The sequence below is a fragment of the Centropristis striata genome, chromosome 6 (genome assembly GCF_030273125.1).
Source record: "Centropristis striata isolate RG_2023a ecotype Rhode Island chromosome 6, C.striata_1.0, whole genome shotgun sequence".
NCBI classification, from domain to species: Eukaryota; Metazoa; Chordata; class Actinopteri; order Perciformes; family Serranidae; genus Centropristis; species Centropristis striata.
In genome coordinates, this window is record NC_081522.1 from 13467373 (window position 1) to 13494889 (window position 27517).

General features: G+C 38.1%; 1 long non-coding RNA gene across 2 annotated transcripts in view; it reads left to right on the forward strand.

Annotated features, from left to right (window-relative positions):
- The first annotated feature begins 848 nt into the window (after positions 1–848).
- Positions 849–27517, forward strand: part of LOC131973641 (uncharacterized) — a 141760-nt gene continuing 115091 nt past the window's right edge. For both annotated transcript variants that reach the window (XR_009394578.1, XR_009394577.1), the window contains exons 1-3: positions 849–940; positions 2659–2705; positions 2864–2929. This is a non-coding gene — a long non-coding RNA (uncharacterized LOC131973641). The remainder of the gene's footprint in view (positions 941–2658; positions 2706–2863; positions 2930–27517) is intronic.

Consider the following 27517-nt stretch of genomic DNA (forward strand, 5'->3'; position numbering starts at 1 on the left):
ATAAACCTTTTTTTGTCATGGGGCAAAGTATCATTTCATCCCATGCTGTTATTTATTGTTATTGTTAACAGGTAGATTTGGTAGATTATCTGAAAATATTTCAGCCATGGTTAATCGCCTGATGAATGCTGCCACAATAATAGAAAACTTTATGAGCAGTATGCAAGCAAATCTCAAAACATAGCCTGCAATCTATCCAATATCCTATATTGTCTATTATTAAGAAGAAAGGTGTGGGGCATATGCCCCATAGATAAATATGATTTCATCAGCTCAATTACATGGTAAACACAAGCACATAATGTACACTAGCTTGTGTACACTTCTGTCTTACCCCATGAAGAGCTTTGAATAACACAATTTCCAACATTAAACTATAGTATTTTAAAGAAAAACCTATCTTTTCAGGAGTAGGCTAAAGGTCCAATGTACAGCTCATGGTGTTCATTTTACTCAGGATTTGAGAGATTATTGGCCTAATACAAATAAATGCAGTAAGGATACAGAATTTTTTTTTTTAAGGATTATCAAGGATAATGACTCCACTTATGACTGTCATAACTAATATAGTGAAGTAAAATGAGGAGGCCTCCAATTTACTTTACACTATAAATAGAAAACACATACTATATGTGTAGATGGATACACCAGATGCGCATAGTTTGTGCGCCTATAGCTAATACTTACGGCTTGGACGTCCTGCCTACAAGGCAGCTGATTGGTCAACCGTGGACTCCCGCGCATTTATTTGCATGGAAGTAGTTTGATGATTGGTTTTATGATGGATCAGCTGCTAATCCGCCAATCAAAGTAGCGTTTTAACTCCTGAAAAAATACCTCGCGGGTTTTTTGGAATGCAGACCCGCCGGCACACAACAGCGTCACTGTAAAATCAGTCTATTTGATACAGTCTGTGGTTACAGTGCGCAGGACGATGATGGTGAGCAAGTTATGATTTTACACCAACGTCAGTTAATGTCAGCATAAGACGCTTTATTGTCATAAAACAATGGTCCACCTGTGTTAATTAAAATGTTACCTTACGTGAAAGAAAAACTTGAGGTAACACGAGTTTACCATATGTTATAGCTACCTTTTAGCTAGATATGACTTCATACTTAGCTAAAACCAGAGACGTTAGCCAAGGTGATTTAAGCTAGCCCATGAGCTTAAAAACTCAAAAGTTTAGCTGACAAACATTAACTTAAATTATAAACTACTTATACCACTACTGTTGTTGGTCAACATCATGTCATATTGCAGTTAGGCTACTCCTGTCTTGTGAGGGCAACTTTATTTGTTATGAAAACTCATAATTAGACAAAACAAACACAAACTTGATTTTTTGTAGCTTGATTAAAGCTGTTGCTTCAGCAATGCACGGGCAGCGTATTTAGGCCATGTATTGTGTTTTAAGTGGATGGTTTGTGTTCTGGTCTGTGGTAATTATAAATGAGTGTACCTTTTAGTTGACGGCAACTCCATCAATAATGCTCATTTTTTTTGACTTTCTCATACGGAGAGTAGATCCTGTACCCAAGTTACTAAATACTCTCGGTATCAAGTCTGATACTATATTAATTTTAATTGCAGTTTTGTTGCCTTGTAGACATACTACAGGTGCACATTGTACACTTAGTCTCCAGTTAGCTGACATTAAAATGAATAAAGCAGGTTAATGCTTAACAGGTTATATACTCACTTGGAATATGACCTGTATGAGGTACCCCCTGATAGTTTCCAGTAATATGTTGTACAGTGTCTTACTTTATATAATAGTTTATATATAGTAGTTTATTTAGGTATTTGGGAAAGGTGGTTTATAGGAACTCATACCATTGTGTATTTATTGTTGTTTAAATGGATAGTTTGGATTTCTTGAAGTGAGGATGCATTAGGTACTTATCCATAGTGAGTCTACAGTAGATCGCAGTTGGCACACCCTCAGTCTGGAGAAGCAGGCAGGAGGACAGGCACAGAAGCGAAGCAATTTACCACTGTGGACAAGGACAGCTGCAAAATGTATTTTGGCCATCTACAACTGTAAAAAGTGTCAGTTAAAGTGTAGGCTATGTAGAATACTTTCACAGCTTACTCTTGATGTCAGATAGCCCTGTTTAAATTAAGGCAGGGGGAGCTGAAGCTGTCATCTATGCACTTGTCAAAGCCACCAGACTCTATAGACAAAAACAGCAATTTTGCCTCCCAGAACATGAGAGTTGCTTGTCTACTGCTGTCTTGTTCATTTAGTTTGTTTGTGTTATTGTGTGACAGTGTTTTAAAGGCTGAATTCACCAAAGTCACACAATAACAGAAACAAATGAAACGTTCACTGCAACTCTTTTGTTAATGGAGTCTGGTGACTTTGACAAAGCACAGTTGAGCACAGTTTTTGACAGCCGATGCTGGGACTGGTACTGCATGAAACAATGGATAGGACATACATTGGGATTAATTAATAATAATACTGATCCATTAAGACATGCTTATGTTGGCCTTGATCCACAGCTGATCAGCATCATCTACACATATACAGAATGTAGTTTATTATTTCCAACTGATCTAGCCTCAGGGTCTTGCCACTTTATGCGTTTGGTTTGTGAGCTGTTGCCCACAGATTGTGGCATTGTGATTGATACACACTTGTGGTCAATGCAGGTGTTGCAGAGACAGCCTGAGCCAAGCAGGGACAGAAGGCACTGCAGGTGAGAATCAAGACTGAACTTTAAAGTTATCTTGTGGTAACTATCTGGGATTTCATGAGTCCCTGCAATGTGTCTTTTTTGTCATTCATTCCTTAAGTGAAAGAATGAAATTGGAAAAACTGTCGGGACAGATATCAAGTATGACATACTTGTTGCAGGCATCAGAGTATCTGACAGAGAAAGAGAGTGCACCTACTGTGGAGCAGGAAGAGGGAAACGATGAGGTAGGTTGGATTGTCATCACACAGACTATGACACTCTTATAGAGGTGGGTGTAATTAAAGAACATTTTTCACACTGCTAATTGACTCGTGGTCCACAAAGAAAGCACTTTTTCAATGGAACCTTTTCAATGCTTGCTGTTTTTAATGCTAGAGGCAGGGAAGATGAAAGTGACACTAATATTAGAAATAATAAGTGACAAAAATATTACAAAATACTCAAAGAACAACTTGTAGGTTGAATTTTTTAAAACTAAATTTATACTTTTCCTGAAAATTGCTATTTAAAAAGTACATGCAGGATTCCATGTTTTACAAGACATAGGGGGAGAAATTCAAGGGGTAAAGTAGCTGTTATAAACAAAGCTACCAAAAACAATGTTTTTGAAACATCAAACGTCAATATTATGTAGCGATGGGGAGTTTGCTTCGGGTGCAAAGTGCGATTGTTGGTGGAAGTGGGTGAGAATGTTTGTAGGAAATGTGGCTTTGTTCAGTAGTTTTCACCATTTGTCATTATCGTGAATTAATTAGTTTGTGCAGGATGTACTCCAGCCTGTTAGAACTAGGAGTCTAGGGCTGTGATGGTATATATTTTTTTTCTCACTGTAGTGAAAAAGCAACATAGCTTTTATGCTTTTAGGTTCACCGCTTCTGATGTTGTAGCAAGTACGATAAAATACACAAAGGAAACATTTCAAGTTTGTCATCTTAGTTGTTTATTCGTCACTAGTACATCTGAAGTGTACAACAGGATTGTAGCCTCTCTTTACACATGAGCAAATATTCAAAATAATAGTGAAAAAGTCTACAGAGACATAATAAACAGCACCATTTTCTATTCTGTGAGCTGAAATTGGACAAGAGAAGCAATTATTTCCATGACAAGAAATTTGGAGTGGGTTTTGAGTTTGAAGTGAAGTCATGAAGACTACAAAAACTGTCTGACCCTTGGTTTTCATGAGTTGAAGTCTGCATTTTCATGCATTACATAGCTCTTTGTATCTGACCTATTATTTGATGTAAATTATTTTTCACTGCAGTAGACTGAATGGATGTGTGTAAATAAGCTTTCTGTTGGGTTATGGTTTGAACAATTAATTTGTCAAGGATACAGCATATTTCTCAAACAAGGTGGTTATAGGCTTGCCGTTTATGAAATGCAATATTATATCTATTCACATTTTATACAGAGCTAAGCTACAAGCAAGACTGGTTTAACATGTAGTTAATAGCAGTCATGCATATTCTAGTATTTCTTTTCACATATGCATACTCATTCAACTGGAAACCCCCATGAACTGACCTCCAGTTGACCCCTTTAACTAGATAGCATAGTGAACTCAAAAGCAAATCAGATTATGTGTTTAAAGATACAAACCACTCTTATTTAAAAGAATCATTTGCTAGTCATTAATCTCATATGTGTTTACCGCTTTATAAATATTGTTTAGAAATTGATTTCGTTATTGTATATTCATCTGCCAGCGCAACCATTGCATTAAGTGAAAGTGAACCTTACAGTGTGCTCCATTGTCTCATGAAGTCAACCTTTGCACTTGAAAACGCTGAACGATAGTAAAGTTAATGTTGCCTTAGAGGGAATCATCATATCATTTACATTGCATTCAGATGCAGGGTGTAACTCTGAACGATGATCAATAGAGCGGCATAATGTGGCATACTTCAGGGCCACTGAGCAGCTTGCCCAACTGACAGAGAGAGAGAGAACGAGAGAGGTAGAGATTGTGTGGCGAGAGAGAGAGAGGGGGAGAGGAAATGAGAGGGGGTGAGTGGAAAGGGAGGGAGGCAGGGGACGAGAAGTGGGGATAAAACCGTGTACACTGCATGCACATGTTGCCGGAAGAACAACAGTAAGGGCTTTGCTGTAAATGATTCAGAGCAAATATTAAATATTTATTGAGGTGAAAGATTCATGTATGCCACATCTATGAACTCATTGCTGTATAGCCACATTATGTTGTGTTTTGCGTTAAATACAAACATTTGGGAGAGATTTTTCCAAAGCCAAATGACTTAACTCCCAATCCGAAACAGGCATTGATGTTACATTATGCACAAAAGCTGTCTTCATTATTTAAATGCAACATCTTCATGTTATAACTGCAGTTTGAATGAATTGTTTCTAACAGTTCAGCTAGACATAGCAAAAAAATGCTCCAGTCAGGGAAATATTCAAATATCTCTTCCTCTCAAATCATTAGCCTCAAACTAAAGTTGGACCAAGACTATCTTTATGGAGTTGTGTTTTTTAAGGAAAATAAATTGAACATATATATATATATATTTGCCAACAGAGGCAAATCTGTCATGTCATCATTAGCATATTACATCATTAGTTATTGACATGTTGACACAGGCCTGATTACACCCTATTGCCAAACACTGTCAGGATGATTTGATTATTTGTCTTGCAGAAAATAGAGCATAAGATTTTTGTTTTCATCTGCTTGGTGGATGTTGAAATAAACCACAGGTGACTGGAGGTTTGTCTTGGAAATCCGCGGGGGTCCTGCTGCTGTTGGTGTGAGGAAAAGCCAAATTAAATCCTTATGGCTTAGGGTCATGGCAACAGTTCAGATGTTTATTGATTAAATGTCAACTGCCCAGGTGAATGTGATCCACAACTCAGAGGGGCCTAATTCAACAATCCGTCACCAGAGGAGGAACATTCAAACCTACGTCCTCACTGCATGTTTAGAGCTCCTGTATGGCTTTTATATAACTCTACAACATTGTACAACCCCTATCTAAAATTTAAAAAAACAAATGTGATAATTTGCTAATCATTTGTGACTTATATTCAACTGAAAATTGTACAAAGACACATTTTTGTTCATATTGATATACTTTTGTTTTGTAAATATACACCCTAAATTCTGAATTTATGCATTTCTTTTTCTTTACATTTTACACAGCGTCCCGACTTTTTTTGAAATCGGGGTTGTAAAAGTGTTTATGGGTTTTGAGCTGAAATAGCAGGGTTTGCAATAATACTCTATATAACTTAGTTGTTCTCGATGTTCCATTAAGACTTAATGTTGGGTCACATGAATTAACAACAGAGCTTAGGGTAAATATGATAAAAAAAAATGTGTTTGTAGTATGTTTCATGAGGATATAAAACCACATTATTTGGAACTAAGAAACAGCAGATTTTAGATTGACCAATATCCATTTGTGTTTACTACATTTTTTCTTCACAAGCTCACTGGTCAGTATTTAAAGCGGCAATGATTATTATTTGTTCAGTTGTAGTTTTTGATTGACTGATAAGGCTTTGAGTCAACTCTCAAGCAACAATGAAGCTTCTTAAGGGTAAAGATTTGCTGTTTTTTAAAATACATTTGTTCAAAGAATATTTTTGATTTTGGATTATTATTATTATTATTATTTATTATTGGTTAAACTAATTTTAAAAAGTCAATTTTATAGACAAAACTATTTATTGATTAACTAAAAAATAAGGCAGATAAGTCTTATGTCTTAGTCTTAGTCTTAAGACTATATTATCATGATAATACTCTGTATGTAATTGTATATAAGACAACAAAATACGACATTAACTATGCTTCGTGAGGACAGCAATTGAGAGTAAACATGCTGGCCAACAAAGCAAGCATCCTTACATGCGTGTCAATGATGGTGTATTTCAGGCTGCTTTGGGTACAATTTCAGGCAAGGAAGGCCTTCAGCCACGTTGCTGAGCAATTTGCTGATAGGTGCTGTGCAACTGTAGTGGGGTATATTAATTTGGATCCCATACCCTAAGGGTGACCCTTCACATGAGACACAGCTCTGGCAGTCGTGGTCTTCATGCAGGCCATGAGCATACAGTGACACATAACCTTGCCCTGTCACCACCCTCACCAATGTGTCAGCTAACGTTACTGTGATTGACGTTGAGCCAGCACTCCAGCCCTATGTGATCTGAGGCTCTGTATAACCTCGCCCTAGCTGGGTACCAGGGCTAGGGCATTTGGGGCATGGTACTGGATCATGATGCCGTCTCTGTTTGTAGCCTGTACCTCTGTTAAACAAGGGCACAAGCCTTTGTGACCTTGTTTAAATTGGAGCTTTTTTTTCATATTGTTGTCTGAGCCACAATCTGATGAATCACTCCATTACAAACATTCCACTCCATTACAGAAAGAGATGCTACAAAAAGTAACACCTTAACATAGGACAATAACTGAAAGGTGGGGATCTATATATTTTCATGTTGACCATTATCAGTGACAGGAAGGAAATGAAACAATACTCTCTCTTCTTGAGCTCTTCGGCTATATCATCAGCTATTGTGCCCTGTAGATGACATAAAAAATGCAGGTAAACTTGAAACTTATAAGAGCAGAGATTAAAGAAAAAAACCTTTCTTGAAATGTTAAGATATCGCAGTGCAAAATACTGTAATACTAATGCTCTTTAATGATTATTCAATTAAATTATGAAATGTTCTACAATGGTAGTTGCTTATTGCTAGTAAAGTCTGAAAATTTTAACAGCAGAAGAAGTTATATTTTTTGGTGCTGATTAATACTTTTGATCAGAATTTTGTCCACCAAAGCCAGACTAGAAGGTTCAGAGTTTAGACAGTTTTCAGTAATTAACTGTGTGCTGAACTACAGACTGGTTTGTGAAAGCCACACCACTCACAAAATAATGACTTGGTGGTAAACCATGAGTGAGTTACCAGCCTAGAAATGCCTGTAAAAGCCAAGGTAATTACCAGTCATGTGGATTGGATTTTCACGCTGAGTTACTAGTCCAGGATTCCTACCAATAAAGAAAGGAAGTTTTATAAACCCAGTGACTTGCTTATCTAGCCAAATGTTTTACCAGTAGGGCTGGGCGATATGACTATTTGTTACAAAATACCTGAATATATTTATTTAGGCGGTATTTTAGGGTTGACTATTGGTGCTTTCACAATATATATACATGGGTAGGTGGGGTTGAATTGCATAACTGAATTGACGTATGCAAAAAGAGACGGCTGCATTGTCAGGATTCCACTCACACATTAGATGCCAACAACGTTGCGTTACACGTCACACGTTGTTCTGTCCAGTCTTAAACAAAGGAAAGCAGGCATAATCGTGTTCCTTATTGCAATATTGCTGAATTTCTGTGTAAAAGGGGCAGTACACATAGACTGGCAAAATAATCTCTTTAGTCGTCTTTTTTTGGCACCTTGACTGCTTCAAATAAAGTAAATAAAAATCCCCATTAATGTTCTAATTACAGTGATTGAAAGAACATACAGTATAATTCAAGCATGACATGGTTTATTGTACGCAACACATCCATTCAATGTTGTGGTACACTACACCTTGAGTACCTCCAATGTGTATACCCCCAAGGAAACATTGAGTTGAAAGGCTTCATGTAATGGTCTATGTTGGAAAAAACACTCCCCTTCTGAGAGGGGGTTATCTTGTAATGCTTGGCATCCTCAGTGTGAGTTCAAAATGCAGTCACCAGCGTCACTACCTTTGCTGTGTGGCTTGATAGAATGTGAGCCTCCTTGTGACCATAGGCTTTTAATAATGTATGCCAGTTGTGTTCAGGCACTGCAATGTGGTTCATGCCTTAGATGATCTACTACATGATCTCAACTTTCCTGCTATTAAATCATTACCGACATTGGGGAGAATGAGTTGCTTTGAAATATTAATATTTGCATAGTAGAATGTACTCTTTATGCAATAGTAACAACTATATTGAGTGGAAAGACCATGTATATGCCATCATGGATCTGAAGGATACTCCTAGGAGAAAGCAATGGCAGAGAAATTTAAAGTAGAAATTGTAAAAAACTTTGCCTTTTGCTTGATGAAGACCTGGTAGATGGAAGTCTGAATGGGATAATGTGTTCAGTCGTGTTTGTGTGTGTGTGTGTGTGTTAGGAGTGTCACTATTCTCCAAATCTATTATTCGATTTCCCTTTCAATTTTAAGGTCAAGATTAGATTTTTAAATTGTATTTCTTTGCCATTGCTATGGAGTCTTGATTCATAAAGATCAATAAATTGTTGGTTTGTGCCCTGACAGTTGGCATTTACATTTTCAGACTCTGCTTTAATACATATTAAATATTTTTTAGGAATGTACCATACTAAGGCCATATGGTCAAATTCGTAGAATTTATTTACAGGTATAATAACATGCAGAAAATTCCCAAAGAATAATCTATATCACTAACAGTCTATAATCTATATCTATATCTATATCACTAACAGTCAAATGGAGAAAAGTCAGCGGTAACAATTGAACTGGATCATACTGAATCAGTACAAATGTTAGGGTTGTGCCATATCGTATCGATCACGATTATACCGGTATATTTTTTCAAGGGTAAAAAAATGCATATAATGATATTGGCAACATTCCTACTTCTTGACGTAGTGGCGTAAGGGTTTCCCATTAATTACATAGACTGTCTCTCCCATGTGCTGCGCTAACGTCACATTTCAAGCTACTGAAAGTATATGTACACTATTCATAATATAAAGTTATTTTGTGTTGTGTTGCTGTTGCCTCAGCAGAGAATCTGTCACGCGTCAGTCAGTCAAAACCCCGACCCACCTCTCTGTCCTCCTCCGAGACGTGTGTGCATTCACACACATGCACTGAAACAGAGCTGCCCTCCCCACTGTCCCCGCATCATCTCTCTGTGTGCGTCTGGGCGAGCGGAAGTAAATACTATCAACCTGTCCGGGATGTCAGAGTCCAAACACACTGCTGCATTATGAGCTGCGAGCTAACATTAGCTAGCAATTAAAGTTGTTTTAATCACAAAAAGCTACTATTACTTCCTGTCTCTAAACAAATGCAGCTTTCAAAATAAGAGCGCAGAATTGCCCACACAAGCATACAAGAACCCTTATTCTTCTTTACAATAATTAATTTAAATAGGCAATGATTAAGATCAGTGTATGTGATGGAATAGTGGCATTAGAATGTGTGAGAGGCCACCAAATTTGGCTTTTATAAAAAAAAAAATTTCAGGGCGAATGCTCCTGGAACCCCCCTAGCCAGCCATTTTTCAACACTGTCTGGCTACTCCATGTCCTAGTGGAAAGCCCTGTTGACTGTGAAAAATGTTTGCTCACATTTACCTCTCAAAGTGGATGAGATTGATCACATTGTACTATAAAATGTACACACTTTTCTCCTGGGGTTTTCAAAAAACAGAAAGAAAAATCCCTCTGGAGCTGCATCTTTGAGCCTTATAATGAAAGTAATTTGCTAATTTCTCGCTGCAAATCAAGCAAATCACTCATCGGGTGATCAGGTTGCCGACCACTGCCCTAAATGGTTATTTTTATTATTTGCTAATACTCAAGGGTAAAGAGTAAATTTTTTGTATTTGGCAACTGTTGAGATTTGCAATTTACACTACATTGAGATTTATGATTGATTTTTATTTTGTTGTTTGATTTTTATTTATTTATACAGACAAATAAATATTTTTTTATATATTTTTCAGTATTTTTAATATCATCTAGAATATCGTTATCGCATAAAATACTCTGAAATATCGTGATAATCTTTTAGGGCCCTATTGCCCACCCCTAACAAATGTATTAGTTAAGTATTGGATTTGACCGTACATCCAGTTGCCAAGGTGGGTATACAGACTTGCAGCTTCATATCCCCTTGGCTTTTACTTTAGGGCTAACTTCTGTTTATATTCAACTATAGAGAGGAAATTATATGACGGAAGTTAGCATGGGCTCTACTGAGAATTAGCCTATGGGATTTTTGCATTGGCTTTTGGATCGTTTTCAGAATATAAGCTCTGTGGCAAACGTTTCTGATGCTTGCACATTTTCTTCAGCAGGATAATCTTCATCACAAATTAACACCACTTTTGTTCTATAGTGAACTACTCCCCGGTCGCATTACTTCAGTGTCACTAAAGTTATGCCTCAGACGTTCTCCGACAAGCTAACCAGCCGTTTCGACAAGCTAGCGAGCCTAATTAATTGTTTATTCACCTAATCTACAATCTAGAAGAGCTTGCAAGAGCACAGAAAAGCACGACTAGAGGCTGTAAGGCGGGCTAGTGAGAGAGTTTCTGTCTGAATCTGGCGTGATGACGTTAGGCACTTGGTAGCAACCGCCTTTTAAGGACACAAAATTCACAAGTGGGGGTATTTAGTAACATATTTTATGTCGTATAACAAAACACAAACATCTCTTAAGCTTCTGTTAACCACAGACCTTATTTCAGGGATCTAATCATTAACCATTTCAACATCCTCATTGAGTTTGAGAGGATAGACCGCAGGAAGATAAAGTGCTAACTTACTTCGCGTGGCGCCCTATGAGTTTGTTATATTTACCAAGTCCAAAACATTCCCACAACAGAGTTAGCTTTTTATGTGGTTGTGTAAAGTTTATCTGGTCAGTCTACTGTTTTGTATGTTGAAGGCTAGGAGCCTGAGTGCTGGTTAAATCCTTTAAACCAGTACTTTCCTCTTAAATTATTGTAGGCTAGAAAGCGGAACACCGTGAGGAACATGGAGCACAAATGTATTTTTATAAGGGGAAGGTCTACAATGTATATAACACAAACAGCGAATGAACTCTGAGTGACCCACAGTAAAGGATAGAAAAAGTGATATGGGGGAGGGGTGCTTTAGAGCCAAGTACATGATTGTAGTCACTGTAATTCATATAAACACAAGTGACTGGCCTACAATGTCGCTACTAATATAGCTCAAGATAAAAATGAATTCATAGTGATATATAGAGATAACACTGGATTTAAATAGTCAAACAATGAAAAAAACAAAACAGAAACATGTATTTTAAACGAGAACAAAATCATCAGCTATTATATTAAAATGTAGTCTCATACATATTTGCCTGTTGTATCATGAACAAAACAAAGTGGCACTTCTCTTTCATTTCAAAAGGTATTTTATAGAATTCAATGAAGACCTACTGATGAAGTACAGTTTCTGTCCATTTGGTGGTCATCCACAGGGAAAGAGAACAATTAGGCCAAAAAAAAAAAGGAAATGGTCAACATTGGGGAAACAATGCTTCTGTTTCCAGCCGTGCTATCCCTTTGCCACTTTTTCTAGAAGACAATAAAAGAAGACAGGCAAAACTGAGAGTCAAACCGAAGGTTAATTGGAGCCACGGAAATGTCAACCAATTTTACCGATCACCCACAAGGGATATGCAGCCCTTGGTGAAAAAGATGCAGGAATATCTGCACAGTATATTAGCTTCCTATCCATAATGGCCTCCTGAAGAGAGTGATGATGACATCTTTTCAGCACTCTGTTTCCCCTCGAAGCATTTATGTGTGCGCAAAAGACAAAGCGAGAGTGTGTGTATTCAAGTATGTGTATATGTATGGATGTGTTATATGCTTCATGTCAAAGTCAGTAATGTTATTGGAGATGCAAGCTCCCTGGGAACCGACAGGTGTTGGCACCAGATCTCAGACACCTCTGTGGTCATGACATATCCATCCCCCCCAGTTAGTTTTACCACAACACATGGTGCTTTGACAACAACCTCTCTGCTGACGACTACAAACAGCATTTTGGGTCTGATATGTCATTTATTATGAATATGACAAATGTAATGGTGGAAATAAAATGCACTTTGCTGTTCTTCTCAAGCTAGTTTAAGCTGTTTATAAACAGCTTTCATCACTGCAGCTTTTAAAAAATATTAAGTGTGAATTCAGCTGCTTGTTTGTGTGTTTTTGAAAGATTGTTACAGCATCCTTAACTGCAATTGAAATCGAAATTGAAAAGATTGATAAGAAAATGTAAAAGCTATAGGGGAAAGGAAATAAAGAATCGCTATTTGAAGGTTAATCACGGCCAAGATGTCACATCAGTGCAGCACTTTATGGAGGAAATTGGCCTTGCCTTCAGTTGAAAAATGAACAAAATTGCCACAAAGAATTTTTATACAACACAGTTGTTATATTTTTAATGGGTTTATATTTTCTGTGGCCTTGACCTATATGATGTACAGTACAAGTCTAAAGCCTTTATGAAATCCCTATACCTGACTTACTTTTGTTGAAAAATAACTATCTTGTATCATAACCTAGCTAAATTATTAGGTTAGTTAAGAAAATAGAAATATGAATCTTGTAGGGAAAAAATAACAATCCCTGCATTGACATTTACAACTGATTTTGACCATCATTACAGTGTCATTAATGAAATGTGTTCATCAGAGTGCATATTTATTGCAGCCTTATTGAGCAGCGCTCTGTGGTTCTTTGAGTAAACCATGCTATCACCAACATTAAATCATGCTGTCACACCCTATAGTCTTTGTGCCTTTGACAAAGGGCAGCTTAGCCTTGATCTTCCTTACAGGACTATAGAGACTAATGATAATAAAAAAAGGACTACTCTTGGTATAAGAAAAGGTGCTGTAGTCCAGTCTTAATTGGTGAGTTCCCTTGCTAAGTTGATCTAGTCTTGAGGCTGCCAGTTAGTGAACTGGTCAATTAATCTTCCCTCTCTCATAATGAGGTGGGGGATTTCAGATGACTGGTCCTTCACACAAAGACAGACAATGTGCCCAAAGGATCTTCTGTCCCTGCACCAAGTGACCTGACAATTAAAAAATGTACCTCCCTACTTCCCCCTCCTCACCAGGTGGCAAATTGGTCTGACCCAGCCTCATATCAAAAGGACTAACCATGACTTCAAATCAACTTCACAGGCACAAAAAGAGGAGAAAGGGCAGTATCCTCCATGAAATAAGATTGTCGTATTAAGACTTTTGGCCCCATATCATTCCGCCTTCCTCATTTTGAGGTAAATGAAAAGAGACTTGTTGGATCCTCCCTGCTGTGTGTCACAAAGGTTTACCCTCTCAGAGGAAAAAAATGTGTTGTCGCTTGACATTAATTTGATGATGCAGATGTGACAGTGGAATAAGCTAAATGTTTAGGGTTAAATGTGCTTGACCTTGCATTGTAACAGCGGGCTTTAAATCTGTTTAGCAAGTAGGAGGACAAGACATAGAGGAGCCAGTCACAATCAAAGGAAAAATAAAATCCAGTGAGCAGAGTCCTCATGTTTGACCTTCACACCATTTCAATATCCGTACCCGGTTTATGTATTTGATAAGTGCTAATAGAAAATGCATTTTAATCTGTGATTGATTGATCAGTTTCATGAAAATAAGTTTTGCTATGTTGTCGTTTGTCCACTGTAGACTCCTGCATGTCATTTACTACCTGATTATGTGTGATCTTTATAACGTACTGGTGGTTTTAGCCCATTAACTGGTTTACATTATTGCCAAAAGGTCAAAAAGGTCAATATACTTTTTGCATTTATCTTGGAGTTGAATTATCTTCATGCCGTACTGCATTTGCAAGAAGACCTTTTTAGAGCTTGCTGTTTGAATAATGAAGATGGGCAATAAAACTATAACTGGGCAATAAATAAGAATAATAATCAATTCCTTTCTAAGAATTTTAGAATCTTCAATCTACGGTTGATGGCAGTATGTCCTGGCAGTAACTTCACAGAGACAAATCTATTTGTAAAAATCATAGGGCAGTCCTTTAGGATCGGACAGCTCACTTACCAAAATGGCCACAGCAGGATCAGTTGAGTAAGCTAAACATGGCACTATGCTAGTGTTTTGGCATCAAAAGTCAGATAAATGGAATGATGCTTCTTCAGAGGAACCTTAGTGTTGGCAGTCACAAAGATCTCAGTATAAGACCGTATGTTGTGGATAAACAAGGTAACTGGACATCTGTGGCGTGGTGATATGTTGAATATTTAAAGTTTCATTGGAAAACCCATTGCACGAGACAATTCCACGCTGGGCAAGACATTTAATAGAAAGAGAAATGTTAAGACTGTACCATGCAATCAGTTCCAAAATTAATTAACAGATCCTTTTAACACAGTAGCACAAGAGAACAACTAAATCAGAGTTATTAATGTTTACTGATGTAGTTAAAGGTGACTTTATTACTAGTAATCTTTATAAAGTCAGCAGTAAAACAGGCCTGTATTTTCTTTATTTTGAACAAAGAGAATCAGTTTTGCTCGGCTGAATTATAAAGAGATCATGCGTTGGGAGCCTTGGTGAGTAACAGTCTCTTGGTTACAGCTCAGTGGCTAACCATTAAGGTTGCTGATGACAATGTTTAGGTTCACTGTTGAGTGTCAGTTGTAACAATCCTCAGTGATCCATGACTTTATCAGATGCTGCCATGCAGAACGGTGGTACAAACCAGGAATTAGTCCACTCACTGCATCTACCTGGTTGCTTGACCCCTGACATTTGGACTTTGTCTGCTAGAATTCGAAGACTGTGGAAATTGTTGAGATGATCTCTCATTCTTCATAGGAAAAAAATATACTTATCTGAATTTCAAAGCAGGCTTTGGAAACAAAGCAGGTGCCATATTTAACATTAAAAATAGATTAACATTAAATAAACAAAGTGCTGGCAGCTTTTTTTTTTTCTCTTTTAGACGACTCAGCAAACAGCGTGTCATATTCGTTTTTGGCCAGTAGGCCAATTTTTTAACAGCTTGCCAACTACTTGGACTGCATGGGCTTCTTTTTCGGATCTATTTATGAACGTGAGTTTCTGTTTATGCAGCTTTTATAAATTGCAAGGAGACATTGCATTTGTACTTTGTTGGTAGTGGCAGTGTTTTTAAATCTGACCACTTCAAGACCTAGTCCACAGATCGATATTAGTTTTTACCTTTGTGGTGTCTATGAAGGGTCTGTTTACCTTCACAACATTTGTCTTAGTAGCAAATAAAGCTTGTTTTGTTCAACACTGCAAGTTTTGCTGAATAGTGACAATTATGAGATGAAAGTAAATGTTAAACTTCTGTTTTGTTTAAACCTCCATATCGAGTCAGTATCGGCCTCTGAAATGCAGTATCTATCAGGCTTTAATTGCGCCTTTCACTTTTAGGCACTGACATGCAGGTGTACTGTTTAAAATATAGGACGGATGGATAGCAGAGTCTTTTTCTTAACCAGCAGGTGGTAGTCATATTACACAAGTGACGGGCATTCATTCAAAGACTTTTTTCAACATTGAGGGAATCCATCCCTTCTTCCTCTGCAGCTGCTCTCTGATTGAAGTCACGGCGGAGACTCTATTTTATGACCATATACAACTAAGTCACAAACAATGGCAAAATACTACTGTATGTATTTGTGCTTTGTGGTTCTTCAGTTTGCTAAAAATACAAATACATACATGCTTTTGTGTAACTAGCCATTATAACAACATCATCATGTAACTTAACAAAAAAATAAAAAGTGTAGTACTGTGTATACTTTTGAACAATTTGAGAGCTGGGTTTTTATTTCTTTCAAAATTTAGGATACTACCATTGCAAACAGAGTTATGCACTATGTACATAAAAGAGCAGTTGCCCCACACAACATTTCGCCTACGGTTTAAAAATGACAGTTAATGGGAATTGCACATATTTTACCTTTTCAGAAAAAAACGTGAAGTTTTCAGAAAAAAGCAGACTTTTATTTCCTGTGGATGTTGTATAATCCATAGCATATATTTCGAACAGAATATGGCTAAACATGAACTTGACCTTACTCATTTTCAATTTATGGTGACTGAATTGTTCAAATAGTAAAACCCCCGTGAGGGATGATTTAATAGTGAGAGTACCCTAAGTATGGGTCAAGATCAGAGTCAAGTTTTTTTGGCTCTGTCTTGTAGAGTAGAGACTCCACCGAGAGTAATTATTTGTGGAGGGTTTAGGGCCCTGGGGGTGACGGAGTGGGCGGGAGGGGCAGAGGGTGCGCTGAAACGGAAAGCACGCCAGTCCCACTCACGGTTGATGCTCAGTGAATCTGAAAGGTCATGTCATGTTTTCTGGCAATTGACTCGATTGGTTTGGATTCTGCAACATAAGGCCGGGACAGTGGTGTGTGTGTGTGTGAGTGTGTTTGCATGTGTGTGTTTATTTGTGTGAATGTGTGTGTTTCTGCACATTTGCTGTGCCCCTGGGTTATTTTTTGCATTGACCTTATTACCCTGCACGGTGACGAGCTTGCCACATAACTTGCTCCTGCTGACTCTTTAACACACAAACACATGCAAATACTTTTCTCATTATTTTTTAATGTCCAGAAAAACCCTTTTAGATACATTGACTACATTCACATTAATCCAGGGCTTCTTCAATGCATAACATACAGTAACGTTAAATTACCAACAGTAAACTATTGGGAAACATAACCACAACGTGACATTTTTATTTAATGGTGAAATAATTAGATTTTATTTAAGTTGGGAATATCGTGGAATATGTCAGTAAGAAAAGTCTCCGACTCCCTAAATGAACTGAGACAAAGACAGTATTAGCACATTTAATTAAGGTTGATCACAATCATCAGACACAGACAGCTTACAACCAGAAGCTAGCTCCGACATATTGTACATTCTGTGCTAAAGTCTTTAAGGATGTAGCTACTGATATGGCCTCTGCCTTGCGGCCATTCTGTGCAAGTAATTTACCAGAACAATGTAATCTTAACCTCTCCCCTTTATTCATCATCTGGGAGGCTCAACTATCCGGCTATAAATAAGGGAACACTGTCAGCATCAGAAAGATTTTCCATACATGGTGTGAAACAGACCAGTCGCAAGGATGTTAAAGGGTTTGTGTCTTAGAATATGTCCTAGTTATGGAAAAACATGTAATGTTACCACCAAAAAAGGAATCCGTCTGTCCTCTAGGCGATAGCACACTACATGCAGTTTTACCAGCAACTCTACCATGCCTACGCGGTTGACTCCTGCACTCCAGCAGATCGGTGGCAGAGGTCCAGAGTCACTTAGATCATTTTACCCGGGGCACAAAGGGGGCAGAGAGGAGCCACTGACCCTGCGCTCGTCAGGCAGGGCTTTACGCCTCGCTGACTTCCCTGGTGTGACATTTCTCCTGTATTTGCCCCCTCCCAACGCCTCCCTATGTAACCACCACTGCAGTGCAGAAAAAGGATCATTGTCTGTAGAGATATCAATCAAATGAACAGCATCTGGGGTCAATCTGCTGTCAGTGCTTCCTCTTTGCTGTCCCAGCTCTCATGTAAAGTGACAATAATGACAGAATGTCAGAAATGCTGCCAGATGTGGCTAGTTAACACAAGACGACACTTTGAAACCAAGTGTTCTTAAACAGGAACATTGTACCTGTTTCCCTCCCATAACCCATTGCCAGACGTTAACACACTGGTTTTGCTGATGATGATGTGTGAGGATATAGCCCCCCCCCACCCCCAGAACAAACACGCCCCCTGCTGTGGGTCATACAATGGTCATGACATTATAAAAGGATCAATTGTGCCTTAAAACACTGCCTCTCCTCCATGGGGATATGTAGTAGAACAGATGGGGCTTATGCAGAGCGGCTTTAATATCTATTTAAAGTGCTTTAGAGACAATGATCTAATGAGACATTTACATTTTGTTCAGCTGGGTTGGGAAAGCTTAGACCAAAGCTAGCTGTCACCTTATATTCCAAGCATGAATGTCCTTACATTTTGCTGATACACATGCATGGTGTAAACTAAAAATTTTGACATGAGAGTTTTTATTTATTTATTTATTAACCAATTTTTTCAGGAAAATATCCCTCATTGAACTGATTTTTAAGTGATTTTTAGTCTCCAAATTACCTTGTTTTTCCAAGTATAAGAAGATGCTGATGACTATAGTATACAGCATATATACAGTGCTCTTGCTTAATAGATGCTAGTCATGAGAAAATGGGGAGAAAATGCAAATTAGTTAGTGGTTTTAACAAGATTCTCTTGTTAAAAAAATAAATAAAAAAATAAATGGATGAATGGCAGAATGTTGTCACTGGAATTGCTATTTTTAACTTTTTAAAAATATTTATATATATTCCAATATTAAATTGAGCAACAGTAAAAAAAATAATCTAATTGATTATCAGGAGGCAGGTCATGCAGTTCACACATGGGGATGTTTGTAGCATGTGATGATGAAATGCTGCAGTGAAGTTGAAAGGCCTGAACTCTCTTGCTATCCATAAGCTGCTGTCAAGGGAGTTGCGAAGAAGGGGTTGGGAAGGTAAAAGCTAGGACATGCTGTGCTGGGATCAACACGTGTCTGCGAAAGCCTGGAGGTTCCACAACAATCTGTTCCAGTTGGTTCACTCTTGTGCTGTGACCTCAATTTTTGACTGCTGTTGGAGCTTCCTTGCACTCTGGTTTGACATTAGAACAGTACAGGCAGCTCTACACCCGCCCAGACGAGCAGAGGGGGGCAGAGTGGAAGAGCTGCTTGAGAATCAAACAATGAAGCTGAGGACGAACGTTGAATTAACATCCGCTCATCCTGGGCTGCGAGAGCATCTCTAACTTGGCAATCCTGTGAAATGACACTTTCAATTGGGGTCAATTGGACCCCTGCCTCTGGATTTCAGGCTGCTTTTCTGCCTAGGGGTAATCAAGGGCTGTAGATATAATTAGAGTAACAGGCTTTCATACTGTAGTTCATACACTGCAACTGAACATTTGAGCAACACTAGGGGTCAGTGGCAGTCCGTGCAATCATGTTGTGAAGAGACCCTTTCCAACATTTATATCACCACTTAAAGGTGATCAGAGGACAGAATATGTAGTAGATGACCAAAGGTTACAGATGGTACAATTACAGTACAGATATTCTAGCAACAATTGGTATTATTTTTGTATTTGGTGTCCTAATTTCTGCAAAATGTTAATTATTAGACGCATGTTGCCAACCTTTCAATGTTTCTGTTCATGCCTTTTATTTTTCAAATCTTCCTCTCTTCTCTCATTTGATGCAAAAAGTGTGATTGTGGAATCTTAGCGCTGTTCATTACTTTCTCCACTCCCTCTCAGTGGCACAGCAAAACATCTCTGCAGTGGTGACACGGTGGACTAGTAATTATCTAATTGTTCGAGCTATGTCTTTCTTTGATTTATGGTCTTGTATCAGTGGCTGACCTGATTTATAATGAGGTTCCCCCACTTGTGAAAATATGAACCTGAATTATGTGGCACCAGTCCAATTATTTCTTTGTTCGGCTGAGGCTCCTGTCGACATTGATGGTGTGCATCACAAATAGCTGCCATTGAAGCTTTCACCTAATAACAATAATATGATCCATCATTTTAGATTGTCCCAATCACATCTCCCACCATGTTCCCTACTTCATCTATCATTGTGTAGATGCACCCTGTATCCCCAAATATTGTAATCAGACATTTTCCTCTAATGGATTATTGGTAGTTCATCAGATTGGGGTTTTAATCGCAATGTTTATCAATTTTACACCTGCCAGGTACAGTATACGATATGATGGTCATTACCGCAATAGTGTGTCTGGAAAAACACAACAGCAGCAGCAGCTGGGAAGCAACATGACTGCACCTTCCATTAATCCAGCAGGCCTTCCATTATCAAGTTCAGGCCACAAAGTCAAAAAACTGGGCACTAAGTGGAGCAAGTTGCTTGGCACAAGGACAAAGTTGACAGAAAACATAAGGGCCCCACACACTGTCTGGACAGCGGGAGGCCATGAGTACATGGGTTGAAGAATAGACCCAGCCACAAACACATCCACTATACAGATGAGCTGCTCCCTTCAAATTAGCACCAAGCATGGAGACTGCTGCCGGTGTCTGATGAAAAGATGCACGGCTGCCACTATTTGTGCCGCTAAGGCATTCATCAAATTAATTACTGGTGGATCCAAGCACCTCTCTGATACCTCTTTATTTTGAGTCCGGTAAATGGGGACTCAGACTAGTGCTGACAGAGAGGCCTAATACACCCAGTCTTTCGCTGCACATAATTAATTGAAATCTTTGCTAGCTTGACAAATTGGAATGATGAATCTATCTTCTATGAATAGCTTAAGAAAAAAATGCATAATCAGTCAAAACCATACAGTAGAAGCAACATCTTGCTCTCTCCATCTCACTCACTCGGTCTCTGTCTCTCTCTCTCTCTCTCTCTTGCTCTCTGCAGCATAGTGTGATCCATTAGGCTGAGAAAGCATGGCTTGTTGAGAAGACTTCCCTTCCTTTCACCACCTCGATTGATAACTTTGGCTTCTTACTTTAATAGAGCGGTCAAGGTGGAGAGTTCCTTGGTATAGTTCAATAGAATAGGGGAGAACATAAATCAAACTCCTCTGTTCTTCACAAGAGGAAACAGATACACTGTAGTCTCTAATCTCTTAAATCATAAATTGTCAATAGTCAAAGTAATTAAGAAAATCAACCAAAAACAGCTTTCTATATTTTTTTTTATAGTAACAGAAGATTTCTGATATATTTTTCAACTTTTTTTATTTTCTGTTGCAACTTTAGTGTTCACTTTTAACACTGTAATAGCTCTAAAAAAGCAATTGTTTGCTGCATGCCCAGCACCAAATGACAGTTAGTGATAAGCTGTTGTAACATAGTGGAGAATTTAGTAGCTAAAATATCAGATATTTCTCTCAGGAGCTGGTGGAGACCAAAATCAGTGAATAGAGAGTGAGAGTGAATAGTTAAGTTAAGTCACCACCACCACCACCAAAAAAAAGTTTCTGTGTCGCGTTCACAGGTTGTGTACAATAAAAATCAATCTAGTTTAAAGTCTGAGATCAATGTGGATTATAAATGGTCACTTACGTACACACCATGTTATAAGAGTGAGTGCTGTTTTTGTCATGTGCTATCCTTTTTTGTACACTTGCACCTGTTTTGGGTAATTACCTGTTTCCAGGTGAACCTGTTTGCACTGAGGTGGGTGGAGTGGTGCAGCTGAGGGAATGTTTATGCAGATCATGCGGAATAGTGCAATTTTGGTATGATTTTGGCATGAAATGGCACTTATCATCCCTCCCTGCACTAACCGCCTTTTATCGCAAATGCAGGCATAAACAGCAATTTTCCCAACTTTAGTTAGTAGTAGTGTAAAAAAGAAAAAAGATGCTGTGGCACACAGCAATGCACACCCATTCACCTTCAATTTTGTTATTCAACTGCAACTCCACACCGATCTTATGTGTAGAGTCTGAATGTGATAGTAACATGTTTTGATACTACGTCTAGAAGTCAGCAAAGTCAGAAATTACACAAGAAACAGAGTGGACCCCACAATAGAGTGTTTGCAATCACTACCAGGTACAATACAACCAATCAAACAGTCTGGACTTGAATATAAGCAGCAGATTTAATCTGACAGCATGAATAAAGTAATTGATTGCAAAAGTAATATTTCGTCTGTACTTAATGCCACGTTTCATTGTTGGGGAAAAAAGAAATACTGGTCCAGGTACATGTGGTTTTTAAGATTTCAAGGGTATGATAAGGGTGTTTGTTGGGAGGACAACACCATTACATGTGGCAGTAGATGAAATATAACACAAAAAAATATGCACAGCAGTCTGTGTTTGTGTGCACATGTGTATATGTACTTGTCTGTGCAGGTGTGTATGTGGATTGAGAAAACAGTGAATGTGAAGGTTGCTGCTGTGAAGGACATATCTTGTCTATGGTAAGTAGTCATCCTTAATAGGTTTGGTTTGGATGTGAAATATTGGTGTGCCAAGTCAGTATGTGACATTAGTGTTGTCTCTAGGGAAAACTGTAGACTGATCTCAGTTCAGGAAGTACCGAGACAGGATAGGGGGCTAAATAAAGGCTCAGATAGATGAAACTGTACCTAAACCTTACAACCCCAAGACAATCACTTCCTTCCACCTTCTGTCCATGTTCATCATATATATACAGTATTGTTATTAAAAGTTATACCTTTCTATGAGCACAAATGTTTTTTCTGGATTTCTCTCAATTCAGCTGGGACTAATTTATAGAATTCATGCTACTTTCAATGCAGTTTATTATCAGCATCAAATACTAATACTTATTAATGCTTGCTTCCAAGGCCATGGATGTTTCCCACTGAGATGAACTTGATCAGTATCATTGTATTATCATTGGCGACAGATTTTGAAGCAGGAGCTGTCATGATTAATAGACATTTGTTGCTTAAAATCGACTGCATTTACCATCAACACTAATTGGACATCCACATTAAAGGTGGACACAAGCATTTTCTTTGTCTGGCTCTCACTCTGTAAATACTGCCTTCTGCTTATGAAAGCCAGGAAAACTTCAGTCTGAAACATTAATTGGAGAATGCATCAACATTATTCCATTGCATTGCAAGTGTTACTATAACAGTTATCACTGTAGATAATTAGCATGATGGAAGTAGAAAATCCTGCATGGTGTTTCTATGGATATTTCAAAGACGTTTACTTGTGAATTTGTTTTTGTTTTTTTACTTCTTTGATAAAACAGTTCATCTAAATCATGCAGCCAATTAGAAAGAGGCCAACTTTTAATTGTCATACATACAGATACTTTCTAAAAAAAAAAAATCTGCAGGAAGCTAAGGGTTTTACTTGTTTTAAAGTATTGGTTCTCTGAATGAAGTGGTTCTTTGATTGAAATCCTTGCCATGGAGCGTGACATGAGCATTTCCTTTCTGTTCTCCTATTATCAGCTGAGCCTGTGGTGCACAACCTAATCCCTCTTCATCAAAGCGGTGTGGGCAGCAGTCAGCGAGATGTGACCATCAATTAATCACCCACTACCCCCCTGACCAAGCGCAGTCCCAGCACAGATGTGAGGCCTCATTGGTTTTAAACACTCTCACTGGGAGATCTGCTGCAGACGTAAGACTGCCACAAACTGGCTTTGTCAAAGCCTGTGGATAGTGAAGCTGTCCTCAATATGTGAGTCAGGCTGCTTTGAGGGAAGGTCAGTGTGGGAGAGCACCATCAGATTAACCTTTAAGCTGAGCCTTAACTACTTCCCCTTTATAGTCCTGCTTTAGTATCTTAACTTGTTTTTTAATTGAAAGGAATGCTCCATATTTTCAGTTTCATTGTCAGTATGCATTCTCTGAGAGTTAAGACCGGCTAGTGAGCTCATTTACTCAGTTTCACCCTCAGGGTTTCACTGCTCCCCAGCTAAGCTGCTTTCTGAGAGGCCCATTGTCTTATTGGAAATCTTCTGAATATTGGATAAACCAATTTCCCCAAAGCCCCTATCCCTAACCCAGCCTCCCCTGCTTCAGCCTCCCAATTCCCAACACACTAGGCAGATAAAAACAGCAGCTTGCTCACCTTACTTTTCATTAAAACACAGGTAAATGTCATTTCAAAGTGCATTTTCTTTCAGCCCTATGTACTTTAAACTCCAAATGCACTATACTTTTTGCCATCTAGCCATATAATATTCCATGTAAATTTAAGCATCTCAAGACCAGTAGCTTAGAGCACTGCAGAACAGAAGGGTTGCAGAGTTCATAAATGAGTAAGAATCTCCAAATGAGTTTGGTGACCTCTTAAACTCCATGAAATTAATATAAGCAGACATCCTGCACGCTGCAGGCTACTGCAGAGCTTGGGAAGATCACTTAAGCTCTCTGAGTTCCATAAAACTTTTATAAGTTGACTTTCAAGACACATTGTAGCTGCTTATTGGTGACGACAGGGAGCAATATGGAAGCAACCAAACCTTTACTACCTTCACTTAACCCCTCATACATGTACAGGGGACATCCTGGCATCAAAACATGTAAAGTCACCCCTGGGTTTAGCACAGGAAGCTCATTCCAAATATTTTCAGTTTGAATTTATACAGGTGTAAGAGTGTAGCCATTAAACACAGGTTAGATGTCTGTGACGTAGTTTACCAATTTTTTATTATTATTATTATTTAACTGAGCTGTACTTAGATTGTCTTTTTTATTGCTACTGCTGGGATGCTGTCTCATAAGATTTAATTTACTGTTGGCTCTGTGATAAACTATATGTCCTCGCTGTTTCATCTCAATAACTTAGTAGATACATCATTATTGTATGCATGGACTTTCCTACTGAAGGTTCCCTGAGATTAAATATTGTAAGTCTTTACTCTAGCTGTGTTAACCCTAATTTATTATCGACAGCAGGAATCGAAGATTAAGGTAACAATGAGCTGTGTTTGGTTGTGAGTTTCCATAATCAACTCCAAAACAAGAAATTACATAATTGATGAATGTTGATGTTGTATTTCTTTGTATATTTATTATGTATAATCAAGTGTTAATTTACACAATTTGCAGTTATTTGATTATAACCAAAGTAAGATAATTATCACCGGACTCTGCAGTTCCCCTTAGTTTCCTTGCCTGCAAATTTAATGTTTTGGTTCATTCTCACTACCCTTGTCAGCATTTTCAACAAATAAGCTGTAAAAACCCATTGTACACTACCTGCCAACAACAGACAAAGAGTATGATATTTTCCTGAGGATATGGAGAAGGCCAAACATAGAGATAGGTGCACAAAAACATTGTCATATATCAGTTTCACTGTAACTTGCTGTAACTAATCATTCATGTCAGACTTCTGTTTACAGAGTTTTTATACATACCAATGTACTTAAGTAAGGCATTTATTGGAAGACTTTCTGCAACACTTCCACAACCTATGGAAGATATTCTTCAGTTGTGAGATATGTTAGTCAGAAGTAGACGAAAACATGTGGGTCTGCCTGATGTTAAAGTCACGATTCTTTGCTAACACGTTAACCATAACAACTTGATTAGCAAATGGCTGCGTTTCTGTCAGCTTGTGTTAAAGTTTTTGTGCCCCCCAGTGGTTTAAAGGTAAAATATTATACACTCAACATTATTCTGCTCTTTCTGTAACCTTTTTCTCAGAAAAGCAGCACCTACGGAAATCACACATACCTTTTTTTTTTTTTCTTTTTTTTTTACCTGCAGATGCATAGGAAGTTCTTCTAATTACTTTCTTTAGCCTCGAAGGGTATATGTTAACTGAGTGTATGTTAAACCACTGTAGCCTGCTCCACCCTCATGAATCTTAATGCTGTTCTTATAAAAGGTGCTGTATTAAATATCTAATGTCCCAGAGTGTGACTGTCTAAGCAGTTAGTGGGATACTAATCTGAACACGCCTTTGGAAATTAAGAGAGAGAATTGGCTGTTTAAATATGATCAAGCACAGTGATGCCATGGGTATTTGCTGGCGGTTATCTCATGTTCAGAAGCTGGCCCAGGTTAAGCAGTGTGTTTTTGAGGAAAATGGGCCAGCAAGATGAATGGGGACACAGGAATGTATTTAATGAGGATGAAATTGACTTCTCCCATAAGGATGTACTCATGCTTAATGAGTTTTACCCCCAACCCTAAGAGGAGATTTACAGGAATAATCTTGCCCAAGTTATGAATTTGTAAGAATAAGATCAGATGTTTCAGTTTATTATGCAATGGTTGTGAAAGTGTAAGAAAAACTTAATAGTTCATGTTGTTGATGCAGGAAAATGGTGTGGGAGCAAAGACAAGAAAATTTCTATTAATTTAATATGTATGACCATATCAAATCAATTGAAAATCCAGTTGTAGAAGACGTACTTGTAGTTCAGAAGTACGAAGCATGCCCGAGCCTGACCCAGAACACGTATATTGCCAACCCACTATGTTCTCTGTCAAAAATTGGCTGTTGTGAGCTTGGCAATGGAGCTCACATTAGAAAGTTTATTAATTGTTTCTTAATGAGTTTTGGTTCACCATTGATGAGCTATAAGATGCCATACCAAAGGCATTTAATAAAATAAGATGTGATTAACAACCACTATAGTCAGTATAATATAGTAGAACAAGAGATATACATGTTTTGTTTCAAACATACAGCACTACACAACAGCTGTAAAATAAGAATGCTTTCAAAAATAGAAATGTTAATAGTTTTTTTTAAATCAATTAACAAAATGCAAAGTGAGTGAACAGAAGAAAAAATCTAAATAAAATCAATATTTGATTTGACCCTTCAAACCAGCATCAATACTTCTAGGCATTTTTTCACACCAGTCCAAGACTTGTATTAAAACATGGCACTGACTTTACACACAATGCAACTTGACCACCAATAGGTCAGTGGGAGATATGGGTATGTTATGCTAGTAGCAGCTAATGTAGCCTTGAACCACTAGCCTCAAGCATTTATAAGGGGCAGGCTACAGAGGTCTGGTAATTTTACTTGTAACTTTTTTTCATTTTCAGACTTGTAGTCTTTAGCACTATTTGATGCCGCCTTAAAGGTCCAGTGTAGGAGCTTGTGAACTGTTAACAGTGACGGGGTTGTACTGAACTGAGCTCTGAAAGAAAGTACACCGGACTTACCACAGACATGTTCTTTAAGGTGCCATGACTGTGTCGAGTCAGGATGGAATATAACATGCATCTAATCTCATGTTCCAGCACCTCATGTTCTCTACGTAGTGACAGGGTGTAAGAATTTGTCATCTGTAGAGGTAACTAGGAGGTCACTAAATCAGATGTGCACTAGACCAGAAACAACACTGACACCCTCTGATGAGCCCCATTTGACTAAAGTGTGCTAATAGTGTCAGGGTTTTTAATACAATGTCTCCAAAACAGATCTGAAAAGAATAGTGATGGCATTACATAATAATAATGTTCCCATGTT